The 16,021-nt window shown below is 42.2% G+C and overlaps 1 non-coding gene across 1 annotated transcript; it reads left to right on the top strand.

Moving 5' to 3' along the window:
* Nucleotides 1-143: 143 nt before the first annotated feature.
* Nucleotides 144-216, top strand: TRNAK-CUU (transfer RNA lysine (anticodon CUU)). The gene has a single exon. It is a non-coding gene; the product is annotated as a tRNA-Lys (tRNA).
* Nucleotides 217-16,021: the final 15,805 nt, after the last annotated feature.

Raw genomic sequence — 16,021 nt, 5'->3', positions numbered from 1 at the left:
GTTACTACTCATGTACTCAAAAGGGAAATTTGACGAACCACATGCTGACTCACAGTTGATAAAAACCTTTTTCGTGTTCCGACTGCAGTTTTTCGTGTTCTCAAAAGAGATATTTGTATAAACACGTGCGTATTCATTATTATGCCCGGATATCTCAGTCGGTAGAGCATGAGACTCTTAATCTCAGGATCGTGGGTTCGAGCCCCACGTTGGGCGCCATTGTAATAGAATAATATGGCTAAAATTAATAAAGAGGCATTGGTGCGCTATTGTTACAGAGTAATACACAACACAAAATATCACTTATAGACCGGTCAGACAAGCGTACGAAGAAAACATAAAAACTCCGACGATAATCACTACCTTTGGACAAAGACACCATAAATACCACGCTATTAAAGCATTCAACAGTCTTCCACTTGAAACAAAAATTGAGGAAAGTAAAAATAAATTCAAACACAAAATAAAAAAATAGATTAAAGAACAAAAAGACAATATTACCAAAATTCTATAACATAAAAAAATAAAACATATACACGCAAAACAAAAAAATATATAAAACACGCACAAACACATAAATGCCGATTTACATTCTCTTTTAATATTTTTCTTTTAGTGTGATAATTATATTTTAATTTTTAATCTTTATTTTAATGTTGTTTTTCTTCACTTTTTTCAAATGTATTAATTCTTATATTTTAAAATGGGGGCCTCAGCACGTGTTAACAACCCAGTGAGGCCAACATTACTGAATTAAAATATGAAATATTGTAAAATAATGTATGAACAATAAAAAATAAAAAAAGGATCATTTATGTTAATTATGCCAATTATGCTATTGTAACAGAAAATATAAGTTAAGAACAACAAATACCAATAATACCATAGTTTGAGGTAGGTGTGAGATAGATAGTATTGAAACAACTTAAGTATGTCACAAGAAATCATTTATTGTCAAAGAACGAAACAATGATTATTTTAGTTTTTATTTAGGATTTGATTTAACCAGAACATGAGACTCATAACTTAGGATAGATAACAATATCTCAAGGTGTGTGCTTCGAACGAAGATCACTAGCACAGTTGGAATTAAATGGTAGCAATTTTATAAGTTAGTTAGTAACAAAGAAATAAAACGATTATAATCTAACCTGTTTCATAATAGGGCGCCATGCGACTCATAGATTTGTTCTGCAAAATTTATAAAGGATAACGTGATGACCAGCGATTACAACAGATAGCTAAACAGGAACAATATGTCCGCAAGATTCCTCCCATAATGTCTCCTGGAGAAATCGCTCCAATCCTTCTAGTTTTAAAGTGTTTCCTTGACCGCCGCCCGTTTGGTACTAGAAGTGAGTTGTTCGCGAACGAGTCGGCTCAGTGAGCCGGATCTCTACACGGATCCGTAAGATCCGGTTCCTAAATCAGCCGCTCACTCGTTCGCGGATCAGTAGGGACTCAAGCCTGGTACACACGCAAAGCTCACATCAACAGATAATATAAAGCACAATAGCGCTCGCCATACAATCCCATACAGACCCGACACACGTAAAAAGATAACGCGCTATAAGTGTGGTTCTGAACTTCGCTAACCGAATTTATTTTACGTAACCGCTCCCGACGCGATATTTGAAAAGATATGCGTCCCCCTCTCCGCCGTAAAAAGGAGAGGGGTCATTTTAATTACGGAGCTACCAACTAAGTTCCGTGTTCCCTTTGACAGCCATGACATAAGCGGCCTAATAATGCATTTCTTATTTATTATGTTAGCTCATATCGTCATGTGTGCTAGTAAATTTAGAAACATAAAAGGCGTGCTCAAGCTGTCAGTAAGTAAAGTTGTCACTTTGACAGATGAAATTATGTTCCTCGGCCGCTCTCGAATTCAACTGACCCCCTCTCCTACCATAGGAAGAAATATTTGATAGCGTCGTGTGTCGGTAGAAAAGATGATGCGCTGTACATTAACTTTTGATGTGAGCTTTGCGTGTGTACCACGCTTCACCCGTTCGGGAACGTTGAGCCGGTGACCCGCTTCACTCGTTCGCGAACGGTGAGCCGGTGACCCGCTTCACTCGTTCGCGAACGGTGAGCCGGTGAGCAGGTGACCCGCCATACCCGAAGAGCCGACTCACCCGTTCGCGAACGAAGATTCGCATACATCGTTCAACGGATCTCACGGCTCGCGGGTCACTACTGAGGTACTGATCGAATTGATCATAGCTACAACATAATAATAATAATATTGGTATTCCCGCTTGGATAACATTTTAGTTGTTGTGTCGGCACTTATTTAGTTTACTATAACAGGAACAAGGACGAGTTATATTATGTTCATTGTTTATTTTCAGTTAATCATTGATATCTAAATAATCGTAAAAAAAAGTAATGTTGGTGTTGAGTACTTACATGAACCACGTTTTTAGCTATTATTCTCACACCGAAGTATTTTGTTTCACAACACATTTTTTATATTATTTTCACACTTATTTAGGACACAATTAATGTTAAATAGATTTGTTTATTTGAATTGTTCTATATTTTAATACGATTCACCAATTGATTTTTAAAATTAATTTAAAGAAATTTTTCGATAGTATTAACATATATTATAGATTTTAATTTAAAAATAACACATCTGACAATTTTGAGGATTTCATTCTGGACCTTTTTTGGGTGAGAGTTTGACCTGCTTTCGAAAATATTCTTTCACAGGGCACTGAGGTTGCTGCTATACATAGGTAGTCTTTTTTTTAACTAAAGCCGGGGGTAAATAGCTTTTCTTTGGTGCCACCAGTCTAAGAGAGAGTCCTCGTGGCGATAGATGAGTGGTTAAGATATGTATTTGTCCAATTCTATAATGCCTGCAGCGGTAGAATTATGTGAAACTTAGTACTAAAAATGATTTTAATCAATGAATAAACAATTGTAACTGTAACCTCACAATGTTGTAATAGTGTTGAAGCATTTTTCTTCTATGTAAGTGAACTATATTATTAAGAAAATGTATTTTATATAAAGTCAACTAATGGTGAATGTTGATAGATTTAAATAATGTCTACTACCTAAAAATATTATTATCTAGTTACCGCTACTCATCAATAGATGGCAATAAGTCAAAAATTCCAAAACAAAATAATTTATATAGCTAATAGTCAACAGATGGCAATACAAACAATTTTGAATGATAATCTGTAAACACGGAGAACGAAAATAAAACTACTTGAAAAAAATCCTGACCCATCTACAAAATCATGTATGACCGCAAGATCTAAACCAGCGCGAGGAGGGAATGTCTTATGACTCTTACAATGATAGCGAGGATGAAGAAAAGATAGAGGCATGTAAGGAAAATAATGCCCTGACAAACGCACGAATAAAAATAAATTGTATAAAGGCAACGATCATAGAAGGTAAAGGAAAGATAATAATAAGCCAATTTTTTTTTTGTAAATTAAGGCATGGACTCATTATTCGACATTTTAGCCCATTTAGTAGCCGAAAACAATTAAATGAACGGTGAACAAAAAATATGAACGAAGTTAAAAAAATTATACAGGAAATTAATTCATTGTTTGTCAACATGAGACATAAAAAATATTGTTCCTGAAACTTATGCATAATAAGATAAAAAACCACGAGCCCGTTGTAATAACCAAACCAAAAAATAAAGATAATGAAGAGAATAAGGAAACTGAAAATGAAATATAAGTGTTGGTTTTTTTTTTTTTTTTTTTTATAAATAAATTTAAGATAAATCAAATTTAATAATTTTATAATAATTATTAAGTTCTGCAAGTATTTCTGTTAATTTTCCAGTTTTTTATGTGACAGCTCTTTCGGCTTTTGAGGCCATTATCAAACTGTCTTTGATTTATCTTAAATTTACTTAAAAAAATTAAATGGAGTTCTACAAATTAAACACCAAAACAATAAATAAGTGTTGGTACCTAGCATTATTACCGACACCTTTCCTTTTGATCTGTATGGTCTCCGATTTATACCTGTAACTTACACCGCTTGGAGAAAGTACAAAGAAAATTTCTTCGATACGTTCAATTCAAATTGAGACAGCCTGTAATTGATATCTGCTATAATACATTAATGTCTGGTCTAAATCTACCACTTCTTTCTACCCGGCGAACTATTAATGACATTCTTATACTTTTTAAATTACTGAACAATCTCATAGACTGCCCTCAAATGTTAAGTGTTATAAATTTTCGTGTCCCTGTTAAATCAACTCGACTCCACCATCTTTTCCACAGTGACAATCATAGCACTAACTATTTGTATCATTCACCGTTGGCGCGTTTTCACCGCACTGCCAACACGTATACAGACCTTTTTGATATTTTCAAAACCTCACCGTCTTGCATCAAGGCAAAAATACTTGGTTATGAATGTAATTGATATGTTTGTGAAATGTTAAATGTCTGTTTGTACTGCATCATACTGACTGTTGTGTTCTTCTTTATGTGTAACATATATATGGTGTTCTATACATATACATTCCACATATATACATATATGTGAAATGTATATGTATAGCATCAATAAAAACTGCTTGTGGATGTATTATTTTAATGAAAAATGCTATTTCTAATTGTCAAGTCTCTTACAGCCCTGAACTGTGTACTTATAATCCCATGTTTCACATTACTGTAAAAGCCTTTTATGGCGTTTAATAAATAAATAAATAAATAAATCTCCTTTATGAATAACCAAACCAGCCCAAGTTGCCGCTTGTGTTATCAGTGATAAGTGCGAACGTGGAGATTACCGGTTCCAAAATCATCGTAAAGAGTGCCTGAACAATTTTTGTATGTTTATTTCATAACGCTACCCAACTTTTAAAAGACATTGAATGAACAATAAATTAGAATTAAGAAAAAGGACAGTTAATTTTAAGAATTATAAATTAAGACTTGTATTAAACCTAGATTAAAACGAATCCTCAACCTTATACACTTTTTTTTTAATAAATGTTTAAAAAAATTGTAACTACGTAACTTCTTTTTATTTTTACTCGTTCCTCCTTTTCTTTTACATGCATGGTGTTAATATTAGACTCCCCTAAGTAAAGTTGTATCAACTGTTTTTAAGAGATGAGATTAGTTCTATAACTTCTAGTAGTGGGAGTGAAAGGAAAAAGGTTTTAGCTGAGGTTAACGACAGGTATTGTTTGCAAGATCTTTCTCCGAGTCGTTGTTTTTGGCTAAAATATTTTTTGCTAAGTTAGGTCCGATATTTTTTCCGGGTCAGAGTTGACGTGTATTGTTTGATCTTCGATATTAATCTTAACAATGGGTGAGTTGGTTTTAATTATAATGGCAATATCTTTAATGATATTCCATTTTTTTTGTCGTCGGAAGCTTCACTGGTTTGTTTTTGGTAGTATTTCATTTTAACGTTGTCAATTATTTGTTACAGTTATTTCTATAGCGTTTGAAGAATAAGAGAGATGCATAATCGTTGGGATGTATTCTACAGGCGCTGTGAATCTTATCACGCTTTCTGATACAGTGGAGAATATCAGCAGTGTGTTCCGTCACGCCGGTTTGCTTTTGACAGTCCATGTGCTGACCAATAGTATGGTCAAATTATGAACTGTACAGTTTGAATTCACACACGTCAACTATAATCACGGAGTGCCGTGAGCCGACAAAGGCGGGCTTACTACCCTAAAAATATATATTATAACACCTCAAATATTATGGTCAACTATTTCCTAAGCATATAATAACATTTTCTAGTAAACCCAGGTTCAAAAGTAACTAGAAAAGGAGTCGGTTCCATATCGGTTGCAAGTAACTGGAACCGCAGTACCAACCCATTTATATGGCGGGTGAGTTATTTGTAAATAAAGATTTAAAAATTATTGTAGCAGAGTAAGTACGATTATACAATTACTAGATGACATGTACCCGGCGTTGCTGGGGGTTATCCTTAGGAGATAGACATATACCATCGCAGACTAGCTGACGTGTACCCGGCGTTGCTGGGGGTTATCCTTAGGAGATAGACATATACCATCGCAGACTAGCTGACGTGTACCCGGCGTTGCTGGGGGTTATCCTTAGGAGATAGACATATACCATCGCAGACTAGCTGACGTGTACCCGGCGTTGCTGGGGGTTATCCTTAGGAGATAGACATATACCATCGCAGACTAGCTGACGTGTACCCGGCGTTGCTGGGGGTTATCCTTAGGAGATAGACATATACCATCGCAGACTAGCTGACGTGTACCCGGCGTTGCTGGGGGTTATCCTTAGGAGATAGACATATACCATCGCAGACTAGCTGACGTGTACCCGGCGTTGCTGCTGGTTATCCTTAGGAGATAGACATATACCATCGCAGACTAGCTGACGTGTACCCGGCGTTGCTGGGGGTTATCCTTAGGAGATAGACATATACCATCGCAGACTAGCTGACGTGTACCCGGCGTTGCTGGGGGTTATCCTTAGGAGATAGACATATACCATCGCAGACTAGCTGACGTGTACCCGGCGTTGCTGCTGGTTATCCTTAGGAGATAGACATATACCATCGCAGACTAGCTGACGTGTACCCGGCGTTGCTGCTGGTTATCCTTAGGAGATAGACATATACCATCGCAGACTAGCTGACGTGTACCCGGCGTTGCTGCTGGTTATCCTTAGGAGATAGACATATACCATCGCAGACTAGCTGACGTGTACCCGGCGTTGCTGCTGGTTATCCTTAGGAGATAGACATATACCATCGCAGACTAGCTGACGTGTACCCGGCGTTGCTGCTGGTTATCCTTAGGAGATAGACATATACCATCGCAGACTAGCTGACGTGTACCCGGCGTTGCTGCTGGTTATCCTTAGGAGATAGACATATACCATCGCAGACTAGCTGACGTGTACCCGGCGTTGCTGCTGGTTATCCTTAGGAGATAGACATATACCATCGCAGACTAGCTGACGTGTACCCGGCGTTGCTGCTGGTTATCCTTAGGAGATAGACATATACCATCGCAGACTAGCTGACGTGTACCCGGCGTTGCTGCTGGTTATCCTTAGGAGATAGACATATACCATCGCAGACTAGCTGACGTGTACCCGGCGTTGCTGCTGGTTATCCTTAGGAGATAGACATATACCATCGCAGACTAGCTGACGTGTACCCGGCGTTGCTGCTGGTTATCCTTAGGAGATAGACATATACCATCGCAGACTAGCTGACGTGTACCCGGCGTTGCTGCTGGTTATCCTTAGGAGATAGACATATACCATCGCAGACTAGCTGACGTGTACCCGGCGTTGCTGGGGGTTATCCTTAGGAGATAGACATATACCATCGCAGACTAGCTGACGTGTACCCGGCGTTGCTGCTGGTTATCCTTAGGAGATAGACATATACCATCGCAGACTAGCTGACGTGTACCCGGCGTTGCTGCTGGTTATCCTTAGGAGATAGACATATACCATCGCAGACTAGCTGACGTGTACCCGGCGTTGCTGCTGGTTATCCTTAGGAGATAGACATATACCATCGCAGACTAGCTGACGTGTACCCGGCGTTGCTGCTGGTTATCCTTAGGAGATAGACATATACCATCGCAGACTAGCTGACGTGTACCTGGCGTTGCTGCTGGTTATCCTTAGGAGATAGACATATACCATCGCAGACTAGCTGACGTGTACCCGGCGTTGCTGCTGGTTATCCTTAGGAGATAGACATATACCATCGCAGACTAGCTGACGTGTACCCGGCGTTGCTGCTGGTTATCCTTAGGAGATAGACATATACCATCGCAGACTAGCTGACGTGTACCCGGCGTTGCTGGGGGTTATCCTTAGGAGATAGACATATACCATCGCAGAGTAGCTGACGTGTACCCGGCGTTGCTGCTGGTTATCCTTAGGAGATAGACATATACCATCGCAGACTAGCTGACGTGTACCCGGCGTTGCTGCTGGTTATCCTTAGGAGATAGACATATACCATCGCAGACTAGCTGACGTGTACCCGGCGTTGCTGCTGGTTATCCTTAGGAGATAGACATATACCATCGCAGACTAGCTGACGTGTACCCGGCGTTGCTGCTGGTTATCCTTAGGAGATAGACATATACCATCGCAGACTAGCTGACGTGTACCCGGCGTTGCTGCTGGTTATCCTTAGGAGATAGACATATACCATCGCAGACTAGCTGACGTGTACCCGGCGTTGCTGCTGGTTATCCTTAGGAGATAGACATATACCATCGCAGACTAGCTGACGTGTACCCGGCGTTGCTGCTGGTTATCCTTAGGAGATAGACATATACCATCGCAGACTAGCTGACGTGTACCCGGCGTTGCTGCTGGTTATCCTTAGGAGATAGACATATACCATCGCAGACTAGCTGACGTGTACCCGGCGTTGCTGCTGGTTATCCTTAGGAGATAGACATATACCATCGCAGACTAGCTGACGTGTACCCGGCGTTGCTGCTGGTTATCCTTAGGAGATAGACATATACCATCGCAGACTAGCTGACGTGTACCCGGCGTTGCTGCTGGTTATCCTTAGGAGATAGACATATACCATCGCAGACTAGCTGACGTGTACCCGGCGTTGCTGGGGGTTATCCTTAGGAGATAGACATATACCATGGCCAACTTTTCTGTAGGCCTTTTTAAGATATACAATTCCGTAGTACATTATTCTGATGCATCTCAGAGGATTTAGCCAGCGTTAGCAATGTAAGCGCCCGAAAATATTTTTTTTCGTCTTGATTACAAAACATCGACTTTTCTCTACTTTCTATAAACATAATACGCATGTTATATATAAACCTTCCGGAAAAAAATCTCTAAATGTTATTGAAAACGCTATCAAAATCCGTTGCGAAGTTTAGAAGAACTTAGCGCACAAACAGACAGACGCGGATAGGCCTGTGCCTGTGCTGGCGCAAATGAAATAGTCCGTTCCGGCCGCCGACCTGTTAATGCGCCAAGAATCTAAATCGCTCTCAGTACCTAACACAGCGTCCTTGGGGTTAGAACTCCACTAATCGCAACCAGAGTAATGGAATTGTTAGAAATAATTGATAAAACACACAAATTTGCGGATTTTCGAAGTGAACTTTTTATTTTTCCTATTATATTATACAATTGCCTCAGCGAACATGGTGGTGACCGCAGCCTACCAGCACCAAGCTCACTTATAGCCACGCCCCACATAGTTGTCCTAAATGGGTAATTTATTTTTGCATTTTCACATATCTATTGTAAAATAAATTTGTATATTTTTATGGGACGTTTGGGACAAAACTAACCTCCCGAGATAGTGGAATAAAAATGAAGATTATTATTATTGTAGCGATAAAAGCGGATTCGGTGTGGTTCGATATAAACAGTAGTTGTTTCAAAAGGAACTAGTAAGGGGAACGCGAAAGGGAATGACAAGTACAATCGCACACAGAGTAACAAATTATTCGGAACTGGCGTGAACAATCTCGATTACCAGCATATATTTTCATCAGTAAACTTCTTCTAACTGCCTGCTAACCTACCTGCTGACCTAACTGCTGACCTACCTGCTGACCTACCTGCTGACCTACCTGCTGACCTGCCTGCTGATCTGCCTGCTGACCTTCCGGCTGACCTGCCTGCTGATCTACCTGCTGATCTACCTGCTGACCTGCCTGTTGACCTGCCTGCTGACCTAACTGCTGACCTACCTGCTGACCTACCTGCTGACCTGCCTGCTGAACTGCCTGCTGACCTTCCGGCTGACCTGCCTGCTGATCTACCTGCTGATCTACCTGCTGACCTGCCTGTTGACCTGCCTGCTGACCTAACTGCTGACCTACCTGCTGACCTACCTGCTGACCTACCTGCTGACCTGCCTGCTGAACTGCCTGCTGACCTTCCGGCTGACCTGCCTGCTGATCTACCTGCTGATCTACCTGCTGACCTGCCTGTTGACCTGCCTGCTAACCTACCTGCTGACCTGCCTGCCGACCTGCCTGCTGACCTACCTGCTGACCTTCCTGCTGACCTACCTGCTGACCTACCTGCTGAACTGCCTGCTGACCTTCCGGCTGACCTGCCTGCTGATCTACCTGCTGATCTACCTGCTGACCTGCCTTTTGACCTGCCTGCTGACCTAACTGTTGACCTACCTGCTGACCTACCTGCTGACCTACCTGCTGACCTGCCTGCTGAACTGCCTGCTGACCTTCCGGCTGACCTGCCTGCTGATCTACCTGCTGATCTACCTGCTGACCTGCCTGTTGACCTGCCTGCTGACCTAACTGCTGACCTACCTGCTGATCTACCTGCTGACCTGCCTGTTGAACTGCCTGCTGACCTAACTGCTGACCTACCTGCTGACCTACCTGCTGACCTACCTGCTGACCTGCCTGCTGAACTGCCTGCTGACCTTCCGGCTGACCTGCCTGCTGATCTACCTGCTGATCTACCTGCTGACCTGCCTGTTGACCTGCCTGCTGACCTAACTGCTGACCTACCTGCTGACCTACCTGCTGACCTACCTGCTGACCTGCCTGCTGAACTACCTGCTGACCTTCCGGCTGACCTGCCTGCTGATCTACCTGCTGATCTACCTGCTGACCTGCCTGTTGACCTGCCTGCTGACCTAACTGCTGACCTACCTGCTGACCTACCTGCTGACCTACCTGCTGACCTGCCTGCTGAACTGCCTGCTGACCTTCCGGCTGACCTTCCTGCTGACCTACCTGCTGACCTACCTGCTTAACTGCCTGCTGACCTTCCGGCTGACCTGCCTGCTGATCTACCTGCTGATCTACCTGCTGACCTGCCTCTTGACCTGCCTGCTGACCTAACTGTTGACCTACCTGCTGACCTACCTGCTCGAGTTCAATTCTCGCCTTTGAGCAGATCTGTCAAACTTTCTCTCGCTCAGCGCCATATTTCTCATAAAAAACATTAATATCGTGCAAATCGAACAAAAAAGTGTGTTACCGGGATTATAAGTGATGGGCTTAAAGCCTTGTGCTTTTTTTTCAGTTCTCTTAAGTGTATAAACCGTGCTTTTTTAGTATTTTTAGTTTTCAAAGTAACAATTTGGCATTCAAACTTCCCGTTTGGGTTGCCATCCAAGTGCCCCCGTATCCCTTAGGTTCCCCTAAGGGTAACCCTTGTGTGCGCGTTTTTCCCGGGTACGCATAGGAAAAAATTATTTGAAAACCGATTCAACAATTGTGCATTTTATCAACAATTTAAGTCCTCAAAAATAGAGGGCCTAATATAATCCTTGTGATATACGAATATAAATAGTGTAATAACTTTAGTAATAATAGTGTTAGAGAGACAAATATAACACTAAAAAGCCGTCAAAATCTACGCAGGTAGAATCTGCGTGTGATCCTCTTAATACAATTTCAGTGTTGTTTTTATTGTGTTGAGTGTTTCAGACAATTCATCACAATGACAATTCATCACACTTGTGTTAAAACTGTTTTTTTTTAAATAATTTAATTACCTTTAAGTGCTCTTTTTAACTTGTGACTACGGTCATCCGGACCCGGGAAATTTTCCTGCGTCGTTTGACACCCCCCATACCCAGTTCGGTGTAGTGATTGTACACTTAATCTTATTTTTAAGATTTTAATTACTCGACATTTTTGGCGCCGGCCATGTTTTTTTTTTCTCCACAGAAACCAGTGAACTAGACAGGCTCTCTTTAGTTATTTAATTAATTTTAATAAATATATATATATATTTTTTTTTTGGTGCTTCCATTTATCATATTTAGTAAATATATTTTCGCTTAATGATATTAAGTATTTGAACATTTTATGTGATTTCTAGTGAAAAAATTTCTCCCTTTTTTAGGGAAATTTTTCCCCAAATTTTCGAAAACAATGTCCTCAACGAATGAAATTTCAAGCGATGAAGAAGCGGAGCTCAGTTTGAGTCAGTTTATGGAATTCATTTCTGGAAAGAACAAAATGGATGATAAAGACAATGGTGACAAGCATGTCGCAGGTTCAGAACAACCTGGTACGTCTACTGGAACCATATCCACTCACAATATCAAAGAATTCATGGAATTTGTCAATAAAAAAAACAAGAAACCACGAAAAAAAAATAAGAGTGATAAAAGAGACAAAGGCGACAAGCAAGTCGTGCTACTTGATGACCAACCAAACCCTACCATAGTTTCGATCGAAAACTCACCTAACCAGGAAAATAGGAAACGTGCCAGAATTAATGATTCACCTAATAGCGAACAAGAACGGATTATCCCCTCTATGGAAAAACTGATGAGGATTGTTAGAATTATTAATGATGGCAGCAATAGATTAAATAAAACCGACAAAACGGAAATTACCACCTTGGTAGATGCACTCATGACGGATTTGACCTCCATGACGATTGAACTTACAAAAGTAAAAACGAGAGGTGCAACCATTGAGGAACTTTTGGAAGCTCAACAAAAGATGTCAGATAAAATGGACAAAATCATAGTACAACCGCCTGTCACTGTACCACAAAGAAGGAGTTATGTCAGTGTAGCCTCGGGAGCCCCAGCATCACAGACCATTGTACTTAATGGGTTAGAGCGACCAACACCTCAAAAACAACCTACGGTGCTGTTTTACCCTTCGATCGCGGAGGGTAAAACTTCTGAACAACTACAGAAAGCGCTCACAGAAATTCTAGATCCTAAAAAGGACGGCTTTCAAGTGGTGCGCACTCGTAAGATAAAGGGAGCTGGCCTGGCCTTACAGACCACCTCTCTTGGAGGTCTAGATAACATCAAAAAGGCTGAAGAAAAACTAAGCGCCCAAGGAATTAAGATGATCTCCCCCCAAGGCAGATTACCCAAAATCGTTTTGTATGACGTCCCAAGAGGAGAAGCAAGCTCAGACGTAGCCCTTTTTGAGGAAATTTATACTAATAACATTTCAGATAAAGGTAGCCTCACCAAGGAAGATCACATAAGGACCATGCGACGAGTCTCGCTCTTCGGAAAGAGGGACGGGCCGTATATGAACATGATCTTAACCTGCCATCCCGAGGCCAGGAAAATTCTAATCGACAGTGGCCATTGTTTCCTTGGTTGGAATTCTTGTAGGGTTAGAGATTTCGTTGGAGCCACTAGATGCTTCAAATGCCATTTGTATGGTCATATTTCGAAGGTTTGTACACAGGAAGCCGCCATCTGCAGACATTGTGCAACAACTGGACATGATTTCAAAGTCTGCCCCAACAAAGGCAAAGCGGCTGTCTGTGCTACTTGTAGCCGTTTCAAGAAGCCGTCCAACCACACAACAGGTGACAGACAATGCCCGGCCCAGTTGGCTGCCATAAACGCTCAGGTCAGAATGACTGATTATGGCCGTTAACCCTCTCTTTACCATAGGTCAGATCAACCTCCAGAGATCTCGGGCAGCTACGCTCGAGGCGCTGAAGGTCATGTCCGACCTGAAAATCGACCTTATGCTCATCCAGGAGCAATACACCTGGCAAGGGAGAACACCAGTAAGTCATCCAGGGGCGGTGCTTGAAGTAGGCAGATCACCGGGGGCGGGTGTCCTGGTCAATACCACATTGATCAGCCCCCTCCTCCTGGTTGGCCTGTCGAACGAATACCAAACCTGTGTATCTATTAATTTTGGCCAGATAGAGATTATTTTAATCTCAGTCTACTTTAAATATAGCAACCCTGTCGGACCACACATTCTGAGCTTGACGCGCGCCCTTAACGCGCTTAAAGGCCGTAACATAGTTATTGGAGGTGACTTTAATGCTCGCTCCCCAATGTGGTTTGACGATAATAATCATAGAACGGAACGATCAGACGCCGTTGAGGATCTAATTGCTGCGCAAGGTCTATTACTATTAAATGAAAACTGTCACTTAACCACATTCGCAAACATACATGGGGAGAGCAACATAGATCTAACTCTTTGCTCTGGATCAGTTGCGACCAGGATGTCAAACTGGAAGGTCCATGATAGCGCAATTGTCTCCGATCATAGATTAATTACTTTTGCTGTGGGGGTCCAGAAGACCCATGCTCCGAAAACCTCCTGGAACTTCAAAACCACAGGGGCGAATTGGGATAACTTTGGGGAGGCTCTACGTGACACTCTAAGGGGATTTCACAACGTAGCAGCAAACGATCCGGATAATTTGGGGAATTACTTTAACGCAGCCGTTGTGTCAGCTGCTGAACGGTCTTTGGGAAGATCAAACCCAAAAACCGCTATTAGAACGCCGTGGTGGTCGAGTGAGTTGACTTTGCTGAAGGGGGACTATAAGAGGGCTTTTAGGGCACTTGGATCCCTAAAGAGGACTGGTGGCACGCAAGAGATGCTCACATCTCTTAAGACTCGTGTCAGTAGGGCCAGGAAAGCTTTCAAATTATCTATCCTCTCGGCAAAACGAACTGCATGGCACAATTGGGTAAAACAAGTGGGTAACGCCAACCCGTGGGAAATCCACAGCGCAATCGAAAAAACGGGAAAAGGTTCTGACCGGTATTTGACTAGCGTCATATCGGATAATCCCTCTGGGAACTCTGAGAGTACCGATGTGACCAGCACACTAAACACCTTGTTGGATAAATTAGTTCCATTAGACTCAGTAATCGGGGAAAACGACCACCACAAACAGATAAGAGCTCTGTCACGGCTTCAACCTAGGATCCTCGCCAGTGAGGATAGAACGCTAAAAGTAACTAAGGCTGAAATTGATGTTATAATTAAGGGTTTGGGTCCGAAGAAGGCACCAGGGCACGATCGTCTTAATGGTATAATAGCGAAGAACGTCTGGATCCATGCCAAGGAAGAGTTGTTCCAGGTTATGGAAACATGTCTGCGTAGAGGAGTTTTCCCTACGGAATGGAAGAGAGGTGTGCTCAAGATTATCCCAAAGGGAAACGACAAACTCAGGACGGACGTGAAGGCCTACCGTCCAATCACCCTTTTGCCTGTTTTCAGCAAAATTTTGGAAACACTAATAAATAACAGGTTGCAGCAATATCTTTCACCAGCATGTGAGCGACAATTTGGCTTCGTCCCTGGGAAATCTACCGAGCACGCCATTATGTATGCGCTTGAATGGGTGAAGGTCTGTCCAAAGAAGTATGTCATTGGAATCTTCTTAGATATAACTGGTGCCTTCGATCACGCGTGGTGGCCGATGTTGATCACCAAAATTAAAAATAGAGGCTGCCCACCAGACCTTTTTAAAATCAACTGCGATTACTTAAATGATCGCACAATAGAGATCGTTTATGGTGATCAGAAAATAGTGCGTAAGGTTGATAAGGGATGCCCACAAGGCTCCATATTGGCACCTAAATATTGGAATATAAATTTTGATGACTCCTCCAGGTTACCCTTTCCTGAAGGATGCACATCGGTCGACTACGCTGATGATAAGTTGTATCTGGTCTCGGGGGACAGCAGAAGGGAAGTGGAAAGAAAGGCTGAAGAAGGTTTGCGAGCAATCCTCAGTTGGGGTGAGAGGAACAAGTTGAACTTTGCCCCCCAAAAGACCGTGGGACTCTTGATGAAAGGCACCCTCAGTAGAGGAAGAAATCCTTTCATCAGAATGGGAGCCTCCACTATTCAATTTGCAGACTCTGTCAAATATCTTGGTGTAACACTAGATCGATCGTCTTCCTTTTTAACTCATGTTAAAGAGGTCTCCAGCAAGGCCCAGGCCCTCTTCTTGAAACTGAGAAGAATCTCTACAGCTGAGTGGGGGTTGCGATCCCCAGCGCTGCGACTACTTTATAGGGGTACATACGTGGCGCAAGTCTCGTATGCTGCCTCTGTGTGGGAGCACCGTTTGGGGAATTCGCTTATACTCTCGGCTCTCAAGAGGGGTCAGCGAACCCCCTTGCTGGCGCTCTCCGGTGCTTATAGAACCGTTGCTTCAGACGCTTTGCCCGTGTTGGCCGGTATTTTGCCAATCGATCTAGAAATTAGGGAGGTTTTAACGAAGAAAAAGTTGACCAGGGGACTCCCCGCTACCCATCTCGGCGTAAC

The sequence above is a fragment of the Hesperophylax consimilis genome, chromosome 17 (assembly GCF_061612785.1).
Source record: "Hesperophylax consimilis isolate HC1 chromosome 17, BYU_Hcon_1.0, whole genome shotgun sequence".
In the NCBI taxonomy this organism is placed as follows: domain Eukaryota; kingdom Metazoa; phylum Arthropoda; class Insecta; order Trichoptera; family Limnephilidae; genus Hesperophylax; species Hesperophylax consimilis.
The sequence above is the reverse complement of the archived record's forward strand: the minus strand, read 5'-3'. Positions and strand labels throughout refer to the sequence as shown.